Consider the following 446-nt stretch of genomic DNA (forward strand, 5'->3'; position numbering starts at 1 on the left):
GGGTGCGGGAGGGGGTTCCAGGCTGGGGCAGGGGATTGGGGTGCGGGAGGGGGTGAGAGCTCCAGGGTGGGGCTGGAAATGAGGGGTGCAGGAGGGGGTTCCAGACTGGGGCAGGGGATTGGGGTGCGGGAGGGGGTGAGGGCTCCGTCTGGGGATGTGGGCTCTGGCGTAGGGCTGGGAATGAGGAGTTTGGGGGGGACACGGGGTTGGTGCGTGTGGTTGGGGCACAGGCTTACCTGCGGCAGCTGCTGGTCAGCAGTGCAGCAGCGGGCGGGGGGGGGGGGAAACACTAAGGCAGGCTTCCTGCTTGTCCTGGCACTGCTGACCGCGCTGCGCCCTGGAAGCAGCCGGCAGGTTCGGCTTCTAAGGGGAGGCGCGGCAGTCGGCTCTGTGCCACGTGGCTCTCACCCGCAGGCATCCCCCCCCCCCCCCCCCCCCCCCCCCCC

Source organism: Trachemys scripta, chromosome 4 (genome assembly GCF_013100865.1).
Source record: "Trachemys scripta elegans isolate TJP31775 chromosome 4, CAS_Tse_1.0, whole genome shotgun sequence".
NCBI lineage: Eukaryota > Metazoa > Chordata > Testudines > Emydidae > Trachemys > Trachemys scripta.